Raw genomic sequence first — 19941 nt, 5'->3', positions numbered from 1 at the left:
TGAGTTTCCTCCCAAACACCATTGTTCTACACTGCAATTCCCCATCAGCACATGACATGGTTTCCAGAGAATGCTGCTGTCTGACAACAGGCACCTTGAACACTTCTGATTCCGACAGATCGTAGTCAGAAGTGGCGGCACTCTTTATAGCCTGGATCAACTGGAGGACACTGCTCTGAGCCCCATGCAAAGCTCTCAGTATTCTGGATTACTAAGTAAATAGATAGAGTAGCATTTCCAAATATGTATATCAATTGAGCAACACACTAAATTTTGGCATATGTCATCTACAAATCCAAGTGATCCAACAGGCATTGTTCTTTTTTCCTAGTTAGGGGATGCAAGGTGCAAGTTATTTGACACTTTGCAAGAGGCATTCCAACATACCCTAGATACCTCAATAGCCAAAAACATATTTCAGTGGTAAGCACCTAAGGGTCCTTTAATTTATTTTCCATTGTCTAGTATGCATATATCCCTCAAAGTATTTTGGACACCTGCTACTTACCAATCAATATACCTATCAACATAGACAATCAATGTAACAGACCAGCATGATTTCCTATAGGAAACAAGATAATGAAGGTCCCACGGAGCTAAATGATAAGGCCAAGCCCAGGAATTGATGGCGCCTTTGTGGCAAAACAGTGCAGTTTTACCTGCCCATTGAAAGTGAATGACTTCTGGTATTCTTTGTTTATTTGTATTAAGGAAAAAATGCATTGATGAGCTTGATAGTTAAGTTTGTATGTGTCATGGATTATATTCACTATTTCCATTAAGGGGAAAATATAATTGGAGACATCTCTGACTGAGCTTATGGATAAGCTCACTGTCATTCTCAGTGATCCATCGGTCTTCTACACAGGGCACAGTTAAATGGGACTGCAATGGAATAATCACCTTAGTGGATGGATATTGCATCTTTCCAATTCTTAGGGCAAAAACTATGGAATCATTCCTCACTTCTATCCTCTCACACGCACATCCAGTTTGTCAAGAAATTCTATTGGCTTATATGACTGTGATAGCCTCCAAACTGCTCTCTTATTTTAATCTTTGTCCTCTACCATTGATTTTCAGTGTAGCAACAAGAAATACTTGTAAAATATAAGGCAGATCATGTCATTCTTCTGCTCAAAATGCTGCTGTGTTTCTTCACTTGATTCACAAAAAGAATAACATCTTTTCTGTGGCTGGAGACACTCTGTGGGCTCTGGGTCCTCATTCCATCTCTGAGTTTGTCTCCTGTGCTCTTTATTCACTCAGCTCCAACCACCATGTCCTCCTTGCTGTATCTCAAACACACCAGGCACACTTTCGCCTTAATGTCTTATTTCCTAGTTATTTCTGGTGTGTGAAATGTTCTTCCCCCATAAATACAGATTTCTAGCCCTTTGTGCATGCCTGTGTGCTAAATCACTTCAGTCATGTCCAACTCTTAGTGACCCCATAGACTCTCACCTGCCAGGCCCCTCTGTTCATGGGATTCTCCAGGCAAGAATACTGGAGTGAGTTGCCATTTCCTTCTCTCTTCTAGCACTTTACTTTCTTTAAATCTTTGCCCCAAATCATTCACTAATGAGGCCTCCTCTGGCCCCCCTATTCAATACAGCAAACTTGCTTCTTTCCTCATTGCTTGCCTAGTCCTCACAGATCCCTGCTTTATATTTATATAAGTATAAATTTATATTTTATAGAATAGTAAATCAAATACCATTTTCCCTTCTACTTAAATATGTATTAAAACATCAACTCCCAAAGAATGAACAAGATGGCGGAGGAATAGGTGGACGTGGAGTCCATCTCTCCCCATGGATCCATCAGGAACACACCTTCAGACACAGAAGTGCATGCAGAGCACCAGCTGAGATCGGACAGGAGGACCTGACCAGAGGAAAAGAATATACAGACCCCCGCAAAACTCGGTAGGATGAAGGAACTAGGGAGGAAAACAGGGGTGTTAGTAGGACTGGACCTGCCCTCAGCTGGTGGGGGAACTGAAGCAGGGGTCCGATCCCCACATCAGGGCAATTGTCTGAGTCAGAGGAGACACATTTAAGGCTGAGAGGGAAACAGCTGATCTGGGGCAGCCTAAATGGGATGAGAATCAGACAGTCCTTGCTGCAGCCGTACATACCCCGGACAGGGACGTAGGTCTCCTGGAAGGTGCAGCGGCTGGGAGCTGGAGTTTAGGGGTTGTGGCGCAATCCCGGGGCGAGGGCTGCTGTTGACTGCAGAGAGACAGATCGAGGGGATGTGAGGGAGGAGACTGTGGCGGGAAATGCCTGTGGAGGAAAGCGGGGCAGTGAGGTGATACTGCTGAGTCACGCGTAGTGGGTGGAGCATCACCACAGCCTCTCTCCACCCAAAGGATGGCATTAGGAGCTGAACACAGAGAGGCTGGCCCATCAAAGGCCTGAGGCACTGAACTACAGAGCAAGACCCCACCCAGGGGGCCCCTTAAGTGCCTAAGGTGCCAATTTACAGAGCAGGACCCCAGCCAGGGGGCCCCTTAAGTGCCTGACCCGCTGAACAGCAGAGAAGGACCTCAAGCAAGGGAGCCCTCTAAGTGCCTGAATGGGCAGAGCTGCAAAGACTGGCCAAAAAGGCCTTCTGACCGCCAGCTACAAGAGGCTCGAAAAAAGACCCCGATCGGGCCACAGCTCCTGCGGCGGAGGCGGCCCGTGTCCCTGCACACTCGGCGCCGCCGGGGTCCCCAAAGCCAAGCAGCCGCGCCGCCTTCAGCTCAGCTCTCACGGGGCAGGGCTGCCACAGGCCAAAAAGTCTTGCGTCTATGCGCGCAGGGTCGCTTCGGTGGTGTCCGACTCTTTGCGACCCTGTAGACTGTGGCCTGCCAGGCTTCTACGTCAGGGAGGGGTGGTCTGCAGGTAAGAATACTAGCCAATACTTGTTGCTATACCTTCTAGGGCACTATATTTCCTGCCGCCCTAGCCGCCAACCCCCCTGAGCACCTGGGGCTGCCAGAACCCCTGCGACCCAAGCAGCTGCCCCACCTCCACGCCTGGCCTCACGGGGGAGACCCAAGCCCTCCAGGGCAGCCTAGGAGCAAACCCCAGTGGACGACCCACATGCAGAGGTGGGAATAAAACCACAAGTGAAACCCAGGGGCAGTGTGGCCAAGGAAGAAGACCCAAAACCCTCCCACCAGCTGCACAAGCTGCGGATTAAATCCACACGATCAACTAGGCAGTCTCTGTGTCTATGGGATATATAAAAGGTCCCTGAGAGCTCCCACAAAGGAAAACGCACTCGTTCTGATAGCTGTGGAGGTTGGAGGCAAGAACACAGAGGAGCAGGACCAGATTAGACTCTGAGCTGCCCCCACAGCAGGTCCAGAGATCAGCACAGTGTTGGCGGGCGTCCTAGGGAGGCGAGGTGGACTCTGACTCCCAGAGAGGGAAGGACTCTGATGGCAGTGACGCAAGAAAAACATTTATTATTCTTATTTTGGGCTTGTTCTGTAGATTCTTTTGGATTTTTTTTTTCTTTATGATTCTTTTGTCCCCTCCTCTGTTGTAGTTGTCAATTTTACTGGCAGTATGAAATCTAATTAAGCTTTTGAGCTTTTTTTTTTTTTCTTCTCAGTCACATTTTTTATTGTTGTTATAAACCCCTGCCTCTACATTGGGCTTTGCAGTTCTGTGGAGTTTTCCTTTCTCTCTCTCTCTCTTTTTAATTTTTTAAACCTATTATTATTTTTTCTACATTTATGCATTTGTTTGCTTTTCCTACTGTTCTTTTCCACTTGCAGTTAATCTTTAATGTATATAAATATTTATCTACCTCTATTTAACCTTGCTTATCTTTTCTTTCTTTCCTTTCCTCTTAACATATTTGTTACTTATATTTTCATTGCTTCATTCCCCAAATGACACCTTGATTCAGTTTTGTTTTCTAGTTTGTGTTTTAGTCAGTTTTGTTCTGGTAGACATAATTTTTGGTTTCCTTTGTTCGCTGGGTCAATATATTGTACTTTATTTTGTTGGACTGTTTTGATTTTGGTTATGGCAGTAAATGTATACGGGTATATTCAGTCACACTTTGTATTGTTGTTAGAAACCTCTGCCTGTATGTTGGGATTTTGCAGATCGGTGGAGTTCTCCTTTCTTTTTTTTTTTTTCTTGTTTTATAATTTTAATTTTTAGTTTTTTTAAACCTATTATTTTTTTTCTAGATTTATTCCTGTGCTTGCCTTTTCTACAGTTCTTTTCCCCTTGCAGTTAATCTTTAATATATATAGACCTTCTTCATCTACCTCTATTTAGCTTTGCATATCTATTCTTTCTTTCTTTTACTTCTTTCCTTTCCTCTCCACATATCTTTTAGTTTTGTTTTCATTGCTTTATTCCCCACTTGGCACCTTGTTTTAGTTTTGTTTTCCAGTTTGTGGTTTAGTTAGTTTTATTCTTAACTGGTAAATGTAATTTTTGATTTCCTTTTATCACCAGGTCAATCTATTGTACTTTATTTTTGTTAGACTGTTTTGACTTTGCTCATGGGTGTATATGTATATGCTTTTATTCCATTATTTTAATTATTATTTGGCTGATTTTGTAACTGCCATTTGTCTGGGGTTCATCTTTGGTGTCTCATTTTTGGCTATTTGTTTTAATCTCTCTTAATGCCGTAACAGACCACTTGTGGAATCTTCATTCCTGAACAGAGATCAAGGCCTGAGTCTTTGGAGTGGGAGAACTGACACCAAGACCCTAGAGACCAGAGAACTAACCCTAGGGAGTATCAGATAGTGAGAACTCACACAAACAAAACCACTTGAATACAAGACCTGGCATCACCCGACCACTGGTAGCACCCTGTGCAGGATGCCTCATCTAAACAACAAACAAAACAAAAATACAAACCAAGTCATCAGCAGACAGGATTGCCACCTTACTCAGCCTTGTCCATCAGAGGAAAAACAAACAAAAACTCAACAAATCTCACTCTATGGGCAGCTTATGCAAACCACTAGACCAACCTTAGGAGGGCAGAAACTAAAAGGAAGAAAGAATTCAACCCTGAAGCCTGGGAAAAGGAGACCCCAAACACAATAAGTTAAAAAAAAATAATAATAATGAAAAGGCAGAGAAATACTACACAAATGAAGGAACAAACTAGAAACACAGAAGTCCAAATAAATGAGGAGGAAACGGGCAGAAACTCCCTGAAGAAAGCATCGGACTGATGATAGTAAAGATGATCAAAAACCTGGAAAACAAAATGGAGAGAATGAAAGAATCAATTAACAAAGACCTAGAAAAATTAAGTAAACATACAAACAACAAAACTACTGAAATTAAAAATACTCTAGAGGGAATCAATAGCAGAATATCTGAAGCAGAAGAATGAATCAGTAAACTGGAAGATAAACTGGTGGAAATAACTTCTGAATAGCAGAGTAAAGTAAAAAGAATGAAAAGAACTGAGGATAGTCTCAGAGACCTCTGGGACAGTATCAAGCACAGCAACATTTGAATTATAGGGGTCCCAGAAGAAGAAGAGAAAAAGAAAGGGTATGAGAAAAATTTTCAAGAGATTATAGCTGAAAATTTCCCCAACATGGAAAAGGAAATAGTCAATCAAGTCCAAGAGGCAGAAAGAGTCCTTTACAGGACAAACCCAAAGAGAAAAACACCAAGACACATAATAATCAAACGAACAAAGACTAAACACAAAGAAAGACCATTAAAAGCAGCAAGGGAGAAGCAACAAGTAACATACAAGGGAAGCCCTATATGCTTAACAGCTGATCTTTCAGCAGAAACTCTGCAGACCAGAAGGGAATGGCAGAATATATTTAAAGTATTGAACGGGAAAAATCTACCACCAAGATTACTGTACCTGGCAAGGATCTCATTCAAAATTGACATAGAAATAAAAGCTTTTCAGATAAGCAAAAGTTAAGAGAATTCAGTACCACCAAACCAGCTTTACAAAAAATGTTAAAGGGACTTAAATAGTCAAGAAATACAAGAGAAGAAAAAAGAGATACAAAATCAACCCCAAACAATTAAGAAAATGGCAATAGGAACATATATATCAATGATTACTTTAAATGTAAATGGATTAAATGCTCCAACCAAAAGACACAGACTGGCTGAATGGATACAAAAACAAGACCCGTATATCTGCTGTCTACAAGAAACCCACTTCAGACCTCAAGACACATATAGACTGAAAGTGAGAGGATAGAAAAATATTTTCCATGAAAGTGGGAAGCAAAAGAAAGCTGGAGTAGCAATCCTCATATCAGACAAAATACACCTTAAAATAAAGATTACAAGAGATAAGGAAGGATACTACATAATGATCATGGGATCAATCCAAGAGGAAGACATGACAATTGTAAATATCTACGCACCCAACATAAGAGCACCTCAATACAAAAGACAAACACTAACAGACATAAACGGAGAAATTGATAGGAACACAATAATAGTAGGAGACTTTAACACCCCATTCACACCAATGGATGGGTCATCAAAACAGAAAATTAATAAGGAAACACAAGTCTTAAATGATATGTTAGGTGAGATGGATCTCATTGATATCTTCATGATATTCCATCCAAATGCAGAAGAATACATCTTCTTCTAAAGTGCACATGGAACGTTCTCCAGGATAGAACACATCTTGGATCACAAATCAAACCTCAGTAAATTTAAGAAAATTGAAATCATATCAAGCATCTTCTCTGACCACAATGCTATGAGACTAGATATCAATTACAGGAAAAAACTGTAAGAAACACAAGCACATGGAGATTAAACAATACGTTTCTAAATAACCAACAGGTTACTGAAGAAATCAGAAGGGAAATAAAAAAATTTCTAGAAACAAATGATAATGAAAACACCACAACTCAAAACCTATGGGATACAGCAAAGACAGTTCTAAGAGGGAAGTTTATAGCAATAGGATCCTCCCTCAAGAAACAAGAAAAACATCAAATAGACAACTAACTTTACACCTAAAACAACTGGAAAAAGAATAACAAAAACCCTCCAAAATCAGTAGAAGGAAAGAAATCATAAAGATCCGAGCAGAAATAAATGGAAAAGAAATGAAAGAAACAACAGTAAAGATTAATAAAACTAAAAGCTGGCTCTTTGAGAAGATAAACAAAATTGACAAACCTTTAGCCAGACTCATAAAGAAAAAAAGATCAACAAAATTAGAAATGAAAAAGGAGAGGTTACAACAGACAATGCAGAAATACAAAGGACTATAAGAGACTATTGTGAACAACTATATGGCAATAAAATAGCTAACCTAGAAGAAATGGACAGATTCTTAGATAAGCTCAATCTTCGAAGACTGAAGCAGAAAGAAGTAGAAATTATGAACAACCCAGTTACAAGCACTGATATTGAATCTGTGATCAAAAATCCCCCAAAAAGCAAAAGCCCAGGAACAGATGGCTTCACAGGAAATTTTATCAAACATTTAGAGAAGAGCTAATGCCTATTCTTCTAAAACTCTTTCAAAAAATTGCAGAGGAAGGAACACTTCCAAACTCATTCTACAAGGCCACCATCATTCTGATACCAAAACCAGACAGACAATACAAAAAGAAAAAAAAAGAAAGAAAACTACAGGCCAATATCACTGATGAACATAGATGCAAAAATCCTCAACAAAATTTTAGCAAACAGAATTCAGCAACACATCAACAAGTTCATACACCACGATCAAGCTGGGTTTATTCCAGAGATGCAAGGCTTCTTCAATATACACTAATCAATCAAAGTGATACACCATATTAACAAATTGAAAGATAAAAACCATATAATAATCTCAATAGATATAGAAAAAGCCTTTGACAAAATTCAGCACCCATTTATGATTAAAGCTCTTCGAAGAATAGGCACAGAAGGTACCTACCTCAACATAGTAAAGGCCATATATGATAAACCTATGGCAAACATTATTCTCAATGGTGAAAAACTGAAAGCATTCCCCCTAAGATCAGGAGCAAGACAAAGGTGTCTGCTTTCACCACTATTATTCAATATAGTTCTGGAAGTCCTAGCTACAGCAATCAGAGAAGAAAAAGAAATGAAAGGAATCCAGATCAGAAAAGAAGTAAAGGTCTCACTGTTTGCAAATGACATGATTCTGTACATAGAAAACCCTAAAGATAGTATCAGAAAATTTCTAGAGCTAATCAATGATTTTAACAAAGTTGCAGGATACAAAATCAATACACAGTAATCACTTGCATTTGTGTATACTAACAATGAAAAATCAGATAGAGAAATTAAGGAATCAATCCAATTCACCATTGCAACAAAAAGAATTAAATATCTAGGAATAAACTTATCTAAGGAGACAAAAGAACTGTACACAGAAAATTATAAGACTCCAATAAAAGAAATCAAAGACAACATAAACACATGGAGAAATATTCCATGTTCCTGGGTAGGAAGATTCAATATTGTGAAAATGACTATACTAGCAAATGAAATCTATAGATTCAATGTGATCCCTATCAAATTACCAATGGCATTTTTCACAGAACTAGAACAAAAAATTTCACAATTCATATGGAAACACAAAAGACCCCGAATAGCCAAAGCAGTCTTCAGAAAGAAGAATGGAGCTGGGGAGAATCAGCCTTCCTGACTTCAGATTATACTACAAAGCTACAGTCATCATGAAAATATGGTACTGGCACAAAAACAGAAATATCAACCAATGGAACAAGATAGAAAGCCCAGAAATAAACCCATGCACTTATAAGCACCTTATTTTTGACAAAGGAGACAAGAATATACAATGGGTCAAAGACAACCTCTTCAATAAATGCTGCTGGGAAAACTGGACAGCTGTGTGTAAAAGAATGAAATTAGAACACTTCCTAACACCATACACAGGGATAATTTTAAAATGGATTAAATACCTAAATGTAAGACCAGAAACTATAAAACTCTTAGAGGAAAATATAGGCAGAACACTCAATGACATAAATCAAAGGAAAATCCTCTATGACCCACCTCCTAGAGTAATGGAAATAAAAACAGAAGTAAACAAGTAGGACCTGATTAAACTTAAAAGCTTCTGCAAAGCAAAGGAAACTATAAGCAAGGTGAAAAGACAACCCTTGGAATGGGAGAAAATAATAGCAAATGAAACAACTGACAGAGGATTAATTTCCAAAATATGCAAGCAGCTCATACAACTCAGTACCAGAATAACAAACAACCCAATCAAAAAGTGGGGAAAAGACCTAAGCAGACATTTCTCCAATGAAGACATACAGATGACTAACAAACACATGAAAAGATGCTCAACATTGCTCATTATTAAAAAAAAAATGTTAATCAAAACCACAGTAAGATGTCACCTCACACCAGTCAGAATGACCATCATCAAAAAGTCTACAAACAATAAATGCTGGAGTGGATGTGGAAAAAATGGAATGCTCTTGCACTGTTGGTGGGAATGTAAATTGATGTGGCCACTATGAAAGACAGTATGGAGATTCCTTTAAAATTTAGGAATAAAAACCACCATATGACCCAGAAATCCCACTCCTAGGCATTTACCCTGAGGGAATCAAATTGAAAAAGACACATGTATCCCATTGTTCATTGCAGCACTATTTACAATAGCTAGAACATGGAAGCAAACTAGATGGCCATCGACAGATGAATGGATAAAGAAGGTGTGGTACATATACACAATGGAATATTACTCAGCCATAAAAAGGAACACATTTGAGTCAGTTCTGATGAGGTGGATGAACCTAGAACCTCTTATACAGAGAAAAGTGAGTCAGAAAGTGAAAGATAAATATATTATTCTAATACACATATACGGAATCTAGAAAAATGGTACTGACGAATTTATTTACAGGGCGGCAATGGAGAAACAGACATAAAGAATAGACTTAATGGCCATGGGGAGAGGGGAGGAGAGGGTGGGATGTATGCAAAGAGTAACATGGAAACTTACATTACCATATGTAAAATAGAGAGCCAACAGGAATTTGCTGTCTGGCTCAGGAAACTCAAACAGGGGATGTGTATCAACCTAGAGGGGTGGGGTGGGGAGGGAGACGGGAGGGAGTTTCAAAAGGGAGGGGATGTGTGTATACCTATGGCTGATTCATGGTGAGTTTTGACAGAAGCAACAAAATTCTGTAAAGCAATTATCCTTCAATAAAAAATAAATTAAAAGGAAAAAAGAAACCAACTCCCTCTTTGAAATAACTTGCATCCCTTGCCTGAATTAGGTTTTCCGGCCAATACCCGGCATAACTACTATTTTGGCTTCTGTGATTATGATTCCTTTATTTTCGTCATAGTTTAACATATATAGATGAGTTGCTAAACAACATATTACATATATTTTATATTTTTCTGTATTTTTCCTCTATGCTATATGTTTCACCTTTAATATGAAACACATTGAACTTATTTCACTTACTTATATTTATTACTACTTATTTTTCTTTGCTATAATGTGGTCCCCATGTTGATAGAACCTTTGTCTGCTTTGGTCATTGATATACCCTCAGGGTATAGAATGGTGTGTGACATATAGAAGATCATCACAGGATATTGATGGAATCTATGAATGACTAACTGGATAAATCTTTAATGGATATTAAGTGAAATAAAGCAAGTTGAAGAAAATACGTATCACATAATTCCATTTACATAAAAAAGGGAAATGAAAACTATAATATGTTGTTTAGCAACTCATCCATGTGTTAAATTACAAGGAAAAACAAAGGAATTATAAGCACAAAGTCACAATAGTAGGTATTCCAGGTATAGTGAGGAAAATGTGATTCAGGTGAGAGATGCAAGTTACTTTACAGAGAGAGATTATATATACTTTACATATTTGAGTAGAAGACAAAATGGTATTTGATTTATTGTTCATTATATGTTCTTTGCTTCATATTTAAGAAGTAATTAATATCATCATACATTAATTTTTAATTTTAAGATGCATTAGTATAAGATTTTTTAAAGTAAACATTCATCTACATATTAGATGCTAGGTACTCTCCTTGATTTGAACAAAACAGGAAAACAAAAAACAAGCAAAGAAACAAACAAAATGAAAAACCTTTGTCATCCCATAGTTTAATTCTAGTGAGGGAGATAGTAAAATATGTGTATGTTGTTCTGTGGTCTCTAAGATATTCATAAGTATAGTTGAAGTGTCACTTTATATGTGAACATCAGGGAACCTCAATGAACTAAGGCCTGAGGAACCAGGGGATCCCGACCATGGAGAGATCTTGGGGAAATTATTTTAGGCAGATAGACAGGCTGCTTTGCATGTCCTGACTTGAAAGTATTTAGGGATTAGTAAGGTGGCCTCTGTGACTCAAGAACAGAGAAGTCAAAGGAGAGCTATACAACTGAGGCCAAACGCTGCCATAAGGACTTCAGATTGTGCTCTGAATTAGAAACCTTGAAGGTTTTGATCAAAGTGATACCAGAATGGAACATTTGAAAATAAAGGCATCTGACTGCTGTGTTGGGAATCAACTGTGGGAAGGTAAGGACTGAGTTATGGAGAAGACCTGTTAGAAGACTACTGCAGTGAACCAGGCAGAGATAAAAGGACGGGGGCATGGACCAGTTTATCACAATAGAGGTGGTGAGGTGTGCTCAGATTCTGGGCACATTTTGTAGTTTTTCCTGTGAGAGGAGAAGAGTAGTCAAGGATGATATCAAGGTTTGTAACCTGAGCAATGATAAGATGGAGCTATCTACTGGTAGGGCTTCCCTGGTAGCTCAGTCATAAAGAATCTGCCTGTCAATGCAGGAGATGTGAGTTCAATCCCTGGCTTAGGAAGATTCCCTGGAGAAGGGAGTGGCTACCCACTCTGATATTATTCCCTGGGAAATCCCATGGACAGCGAATCCTGGCAGGCTATAGTCCATGGGGGTAGCAAAAGAGTCAGCCACGACTTTGCAATTAAAAAACGAAAAATGTACTAATAGGGAAAACTGTATGTGGAACAGTGTCTTAATCTTTTGGGCTGATATCCACTACGTGACTTTTAAGTTTATTTCTCACAGTTTTGGAGGATGGCAGTATAAGATCAGGGTGCAAACAACTTAGTGCCTGGTAGAAGCCCTGTTCCTGCTTTATAAATAGCTGCTTTTTGTCGTGTTCTCACATGGCAAAAGGAGTAAAGGGTTCTCTGAGGCCTTATTATTTTATAAGGGCACCAATTCCATTCACATGCTATAATCACCTTCCAAAGGCCCCATTTATAAATGCAATCATAATGAGAATTTGGCTTCAGCGTATCAAGTTTTGAGAGGACACAGACTTTCAGTCCATGGCAATTAGGATTCAGGTTCAGATTTAGATGTGTCCAATTTGAGACATAACACAGGTTGTTGTATAGTCACTAAGTCGTGTCCTACTCTTTGCAATGCTATGGACTGTAGCCCTTTAGGCTCCTCTGTCCACAGGATTTCCCACACAAGAATACTGGAGGATGCTGCTGTTTCTTTCTCTAGAGGATCTTCCTGATTCAGGAATTGAACACGTGTCTCCTACATTGGAGGCAGATTACCACTGAGCTACCAGCAAAGCTCCGTAATACGTATTAAAGCAATTGGTTATACAAGCCTGCAGTTCAGAGAAGAGATCTAAAGATAACAATTTTACTGGATGGAATAATCTCAGGTATGGACATAGACATGATTTATCAAAGACTAAGCTCTGGAGCCCTCCAACATTTGAAGTCAGAGAGTTGAGCCAGTAAAGGATTTGAGGGTGACTGGCTAAGGAAGATGACCAAGAAATTGTGGTGTTCAGTCCCGAGTACATGCTAAAAAGATTAAACTGAAAAATGAGTAATCAGCTGCCGTTATGCAAAAAGAAGAAGAACTTAAAATTGCTTCTGGAGTAACATGGAGAAAACCTAGGTAGCAACAGTTTGTGTGTGTGTAACACTGAAAACAAAATGAATATGAGTAGAAGCATAGAAATAATGTGTATGGCCACCATAAAGCTAAAACAATTTTTAGTTTCAATAAAAGAAAAAAGAGTTTAAATTCCCTTGAATCTAGGTTAGAAGTTTACTTCTTAATATTTCTTGATCATGCTTCTGAGAATGGCCATATCTTTACTTGGATCCTGGTTATTTGAATGGCTTGGATTAACAGTTTGTGAGAGTATTTGATGAGTCATTCGACTTTGTTCACCATAATAGAATATTTTACAATCCATTTGCATTCTCTTCCCTCCATAGAATCAAAATGTTCTTGGCGTGCACCGTTCCTGGGATCCCACCAGGGCACAGTACACCAGTTTCCTTGTGGGAAACTTCTGCAATCAGCCACCAGCTGTAACAAGAACAGAGTTTCAGTGATAGAGCTGAAGCCAGTTGGAGAAGAGATCTTATGTTTATTATTCCTTCAAGGATTTTGATGCTAGTGAACCAGCATGATATTCTTTCTTCCAGGATTTACAGTCATCATAGTTAAGGCATTTCTTTTTTTACTACCATATCATTTATAATCAATTTTCTCCTGAAAGGAGATTGGATTTACTGCACATACAATGCACCACATCATTTGCAAGACCTACACACTCGTGAATTTAGTCAATGTAGAAGGGGAAATTTTCTTTGCTTTTACACAGTGTTATCAACTTTATCTGTCACTAACTTTCTACTTAGAGTCCTTAACAACCCCACTGATTCTTTCTCTGGTTGTTTGCTTCTTTTATTGATCTGTCTTTTCCAAAGCCATAGGCAGTACTCAGCACAACAAACAATTTAAGATCTTTATTTGTCTCTTGAGTCAAACAGTTTCAAATCCATCTGATGATATTATCTCTTCAGCCCATAAACTTCTTAGTGGGCCTCAATAACAAAACTTTATGTTTTCAAAACATAATCTCATTCTAATTATTTTTTTCTGTTGTCACACAAGACCCTACCTTAGGCTCCCACTACATTTATTCATTCTATCAATTTGCTAAACAGTGGCATATAAACATATGTTGGCTTTAATTACTCATATCACACTTTCTTATGCATTTGTTCCTTAAAAACACATTAAATATACAGCTTCCTGCTTTCTGGTAAAAGTTTTCTGAGGTACTGTTTACTCACATTTAGTTATATCCTCGGGGTTATCATTTGTTATTCTGCAGAGTTCAGTAATGTTCTAATTCTCTAACTGTTTTCTAAATGCATAAGGAATTTTCTAGATTCTCTTTATGTTTGTGACTCTGAAGTAAAATATTTCATCTGACAATGAAGGTAAGACTCACTTTATCAAATAATGTATTTTTGTATCCCCTCACATCTAACTGCTGCTGAATTTTTAATTTTTTTTTTCTTTTCCCCCAAATTTCAAGCTCCACCTTTCTGGGAATCTTTTTTTTTTTTTTTTTTTTTTTTTTTTTTTTTTTTTTTTTTTTTTTTTTTTTTTTTTTTTTTTTTTTCCAGTGGGTTTTGTCATACATTGATATGAATCAGCCATGGATTTACATGTATTCCCAATCCCGATCCCCCCTCCCACCTCCCTCTCCACCCGATTCCTCTGGGTCTTCCCAGTGCACCAGGCCGGAGCACTTGTCTCATGCATCCCACCTGGGCTGGTGATCTGTTTCACCATAGATAGTATACATGCTGTTCTTTTGAAATAAATATCCCACCCTCACATTCTCCCACAAAGTTCAAAAGTCTGTTCTGTATTTCTGTGTCTCTTTTTCTGTTTTGCATATAGGGTTATCGTTATCACCTTTCTAAATTCCATATATATGTGTTAGTATGCCCATGTAATTTCTTTGATTAGGGGCTAAAGAACTTCTTGGACATGGCATTTCTTTATATATCAGACTGTAGGTCGTATGCCATGCAAGGAACTGGTGATAATGTAATGAACAAGATAGACACAGATTCTGCTGTCACAGACCATTAATCAGAGATCCAATCAATAGAACAGGCAGAGTGAGCAATGGGGAAGTATAGGATGCAGCTAACCCATTAGACTTGACTATTTCTCCATGCTTCACTCTGGTGCCGCTCATGACTCCATGGTAGAATGCTATTCAACCAATATTCACATTCCCTACGTTTAAGAGTCTTATATTCAAGGAATGAGACAAAGAATAAGTGTTTCATGAGCACTAGGTATCTTGAGGTCTGAGAACTGGTGAAAGAACAGTAGGAACAAGCCAACTACAACTCTGCCAACTTCAGGATTTTGCTCAGTGTTAGAACTATGGGATTATGTTGTTGGATTTCAAGGAGGATACTTCAGTATAATGGTTTTTTATGCCATCAGATCCTCATCTTTCACTTGTCATCCTGAGATTATTTCAAACCTTTATGCCAACTCTTACCTCTGAAACCTGTCTGTATTAAAAGGAGCTTGATCAGAATATTCTCTAGGAAATCTACTTCTTTTTTAAAATAATTTTATTTTTTTATTGGCTGTGCTGGGTCTTCATTGCTGTGTGGGCTTTTTTCTAGTTGCGGTGAGTGGGGGCTACTCTCTAGTTGTGGCTTCTCATTGAGGTGCCTTCTCTTGCGGCTGAGCATCGGGCTCTGGGGTGCACAGGCTTCAGTAATTGCTCAGTAGTCACAGCTCCCAGGCTCTAGGCATGGGCTCAATAGTTGTGGTTCACATGCTGAGTTGCTCCACGGCTGTGGGATCTTCCCAGACCAGGAATCAATCCCCTGTCTCCTGCATTGTCAGGCAGATTCTTTACAACTGAGCCACTAGGGAAGCCCAATCCACTTCTTTTAATTTTCTGTTAATAGCCAATGTGAACATACCCCAACCACTATCACGTTCCTGACCCAAAATTTGTATAGAATTTGGGGAGGGGACAGGGAATGAATAGAGAAAACTGTGATGCACTGTGATACACATGATGTACTCCATGTGTAACTGAGGCTATATTACACCAGACCAAAAAGAGTGACACCTGCAGCCCAGATAAATCAGCAGAGGCAGGATAAGGGATAGTAAAATGAATAATGTGAAAGGTCCAATTAGATGGGAAATATAAACAGAAAGTTCTAACAATAAACATTTAGTAGAATTTACAGAAAGCATCTGGAGTGCAATATTTAGGAGTTTTGGAAGAAGAAAACACAATAATATGTGCTGGTTTTTCAGGGCAAAATACCTATCCTGGTACCAACATAATAGCTCAGCCTTAAAGGACATGACTTCAACCTGTTGATTAAAATATGAGTTTTGTCTAAGGAGTCAGACAATAAATAATCCAAGAGGAATCAACAATGAAACTAAATGGATACTGGACCAATGCGCTAAAGAACTAGACAGTATGTTTAATTTTCCTATGACAGAGGAGGAGATTTACAATTAAAAAAAAAAGTGCTGAATGATATCCACTTGTAAAACTGGGGAATGACAGAAGAGATTCGAGGTAAAGAAAACTCAGAGATGATCTTGAATGAATACCATCTTCATAATAAACAAGCTTTTGATCATTGTTTGTTACAGAGTTGATGTAGTGGCTGTAAGTCCATGATATTGACAAAAAATTTCTTCTCAATGTCAAGTGACAGGAGATAGTCACAGCATCAGTAACTTTTACTATGTAAGAAAGACTTTATTGGAAGATCAATCTCAAGTCCATTTCTAAAACTTTAGAAATCTATATATGAGTTCAGTTCATAATAATTAGGTTCAATTGTAACATTCCCTTCATAAACTATACAGAGTTAGGATAAACCCACATTCATTTGAAATAGAGTATCTGTTTCTCTCTTTTCACATCCCTTTAGTAGTTTCTTCTTTGGTCCTTCCTGACGACATTCTCATTATTCAACTTTGGACACTCATTTATCCACTTTTCTTAAACTTACTTCCTATTTATAGATTGCAACATGTTTTCGTGTCTAGAGAGCTGACTGATTGTACTTCCATTCTCGAAACAATTCTGGGCATGCCAGTCACAGTTCTGTTAACCTGTCTATCCTTCAGGGAGAAATATTTGGTCTTATAATTTCCCGAAATTTATCTGTTTTCAATTTATAAATGATTACAAAAAAACTAAGCTTCTGCTTCAGGGGTTCAATGATGTCTCTACTTAGGAGTAGAGACTTACTCTTGGATTCTTCATCTGTTTTCCCATCAATGGAACACTCTGCTTTTATTAAAGTAAATCTGACACATTAGTTATAAGATTGTACAACTCATTTAGTAAATTCAATGAAACTTCAATTTGTCTTTTACTATTAGTTATTTCCTTACATGTTTCTAAAACCTGATTCTAAAGAGCAAGAGAAAGAAAAAAAGAGTGAAAATAAAATACATTTAAAACAAAAACTGAATATTTGTAGCATCTAATGTATGATTTATAAAGCTTAGAGTATTAAAATCAGTATTGTCCTGAATGCTAGCTTTATGTGTTCATGAAGATTATCTCAAATTGTATACATTTTAAAATTTGCTTTTGCCTTCAATGTTTCCCTTTTGAATTTCATAGAACTATAATAATTTTTGAAACTAATTTTTAATTTAATATTAGTAAAAATGTTTACTGTTTTAACGTATTTCTAAATGATCTGATGCAAGGCAAGGAGAGGCAACTCAAAAAGTTCTGATCTCAGATTTTTCTCCTAGTCACCTGGAAGAGTTTAATTTTGAATATACAAATAATGATGTGATCTCTAGTTCCATGGAGAAACTCACATCTACTTATAAATCCATATTTTTGGATCTTTCTTTGTTAATTTAAAATTCCCTCTATAGTCAAGTAGATGTGCATAAATAATTTACTTCCTTTGGTATATCAAAGTAAATTTACTTGGACAAAATGTAGAAGCATTTTCAGACTTTAAATATGTGTGGCCAAATTGCTTTTAGGAAAGACAGTATTAAAATCATATAACACACCAGTAATGCACATTTTATACTGTCATCATTAACATCAAGTACTTATATACTTTATCAATATGTAGGCAAAATTAATCATTTGATTGTTTGAACTGGCTTTTCTTTGATAATTAAATAGAAGAAATGCATTTTATGTTCATTCTTCTATCTACAAAATCTTTTGAGGCATTTATGTTTTCCTTTCATTTTTAATATTGTTTTTCCCAAGTATTAAATAATTTTATAAAATCATTTAAATTATTTATGAAGACATCATATAAAAATGAAAACAAAATGAAACATTTGCAAATAAATTCTTGAATATGACCATTTATTCTTATGAAATAAAAAAGTCAATATCATGAGATTAAATTGTATCCATAAAACCCAGTGGCCAATTCTACATTGAGAAAAATGAAGTGTGTATGTGTTTATAATGTACAGAAGGAGAGAGAGACAGGTTATGCCAAAATATTTTTGTCTTATTATCCATAAGGCAAAAAGAAGCATACTTTAAAAAAAATAATTATAAAATGAATTTAAAGGAATGACCATCAGTAACTCAGTAGCTCTGAGGTTTTTGGTAATCTGTGAGACTCTGGCAAGTCTATTTGGCATCATTAAACTTATGCATGTAGAACTCAGTGAACAACCTTTCCATCGCTCACTCCTGGTGTGTGAGAACCAGCCCTGCCAACTCTAAAAAGGTAGAGGGAGAATCCCTTACATCAGTGAGTGAGTGACCACTACCAAGTACTTTACACAAAGCAAAAAAAAGGATGGTTGTCGTTGGTTAAGGTTTGTGAGCCAGAGAAACAGGGTTAAAATATTCTTTTTATTCAATTGATGCTTATCAGATTTTATAGACTATATTTCTTGCAAGTGCATTTCAGTTCAGTTGAGTTCAGTTGCTCAGTCGTGTCCGACTCTTTGCGACCCCATGAACCGCAGCTTGCCAGGCCTCCCTGTCCATCACCAACTCCCAGAGTCCACCCAAACCCATGTCCATGGAGTCGGTGATGCCATCCAACCATCTCATCCTCTGTTGTCCCCTTCTCCTCCCGCCTTCAATCTTTCCCAGCATCAGGGTCTTTTCAAATGAGTCAGCTCTTCACATCAGGTGGCCAAAGTACTGGAGTTTCAACTTCAACATCAGTCCTTCGAATGAACACCCAGGACTGACCTCCTTCAGGATGGACTGATTGGATCTCCTTGCAGTCCAAGGGACTCTCAGGAGTCTTCTCCAACACCACAGTTCAAAAGCATCAATTCTCCAGCGCTCACCTTTCTTTATAGTCCAACTCTCACATCCATACATGACCACTGGAAAAACCATAGCCTTGACTAGATGGACCTTTGTTGGCAAAGTAATGTCTCTGCTTTTTAATATGCTGTCTAGGTTGGTCATAACTTTCCTTCCAAGGAGTAAGTGTCTTTTAATTTCATGACTGCAATCATCATCTGCAGTGATCTTGGAGCCCCCCCAAATAAAGTATGACACTGTTTCCACTGTTTCCCCATCTATTTGCCATGAAGTGATGGGACCAGATGCCATGATCTTAGTTTTCTGAATGTTGAACTGTAAAGCCAACTTTTGCACTGTCCTCTTTCACTTTCATCAAGATGCTCTTTAGTTCCTCTTCACTTTCTGCCATAAGGGTGGTGGCATCTGCATATCTGACGTTATTGATATTTCTCCTGGCAATTTTGATTCCACCTTGTGCTTCCTCCAGCCCAGCGTTTCTCATGTACTCTGCATATAAGTTAAATAAGTAGGGTGACAATATACAGCCTTGACGTACTCCTTTTCCTATTTGGAACCAGTCTGTTTTTCCATGTCCAGTTCTAACTGTTGCTTCCTGACCTGCATACAGGTCAGGTGGTCTGGTATGCACATCTCTTTCAGAACTTTCCGCAGTTTATTGTGATCCACACAGTCAAAGGCTTTGGCATAGTCAATAAAGCAGAAATATATGTTTTTCTGGAACTCTCTTGCTTTTTCGATGATCCAGCAGATATTGGCAATTTGATCTCTGGTTCCTCTGCCTGTTCTAAAACCAGCTTGAAC

The sequence above is a fragment of the Cervus canadensis genome, chromosome 20, assembly GCF_019320065.1.
Source record: "Cervus canadensis isolate Bull #8, Minnesota chromosome 20, ASM1932006v1, whole genome shotgun sequence".
NCBI lineage: Eukaryota > Metazoa > Chordata > Mammalia > Artiodactyla > Cervidae > Cervus > Cervus canadensis.
This window is presented reverse-complemented; position numbering follows the sequence as displayed.